We start from the raw sequence: 724 nt of genomic DNA, 5'->3' as shown, positions 1-724 counted from the left end.
CGACTACAACAGATTAATGAATGATTTTACACGGAAAAATGAAAAGAAGATCTATATTTCAGCAATAAACTATATGTTTTATTGGATCTTTTCTTTTTTTACAAACCGTTTCTGGAATTTGAAATTGTTTTATAATGTTTTTGTTTTATTTTTTTATTATTTTCATTTTAAAAAATATATAAAAGGGCATATTTAAAAAAGTTAGACGCGGGCATCTGAATTGATTGGTCCGGCACTGTCGATAAGTTTAGTGTAATTTAGTGTATACATTGTGATTTTTAATGTAAAAAAAAAAACTAATTCAACCATGAACCAATTGATTTCATTTGTTGGGTTGTATTGATTATGTTGTACCATTCTCACAAGATTGTAAACGTTGATATGTTATTCACATGCAGTCATCAACTTTTGTTGTTGTAATCATTTAATGTTTTAGAGTTCTATTTAAATTAAATGTAGAACAGAATGTTAAACAAGAAAATATATTTCTTATTAGGAGAGTCCATAATTATGATTATTTAGTTTCAAGAAAGTTTGAATTTTCCCCCGAATGTTTTTTAATTAGATAAACACAAGAAATTCTGGGGAAGGTCACCGGTTTTTATGACATGGCATTTGGCTAAAATATTTTAATATAATGATTTGTGCACTATATAAATTTTAATTGATTATTTTTAAGGGTTGATATGTTCGCGTATATCTTCAGTTACGTGTGGTTTTTAGC

Source organism: Eutrema salsugineum, unplaced genomic scaffold (assembly GCF_000478725.1).
Source record: "Eutrema salsugineum unplaced genomic scaffold, Eutsalg1_0 scaffold_12, whole genome shotgun sequence".
Classification (NCBI taxonomy): Eukaryota; Viridiplantae; Streptophyta; class Magnoliopsida; order Brassicales; family Brassicaceae; genus Eutrema; species Eutrema salsugineum.
This window is presented reverse-complemented; position numbering follows the sequence as displayed.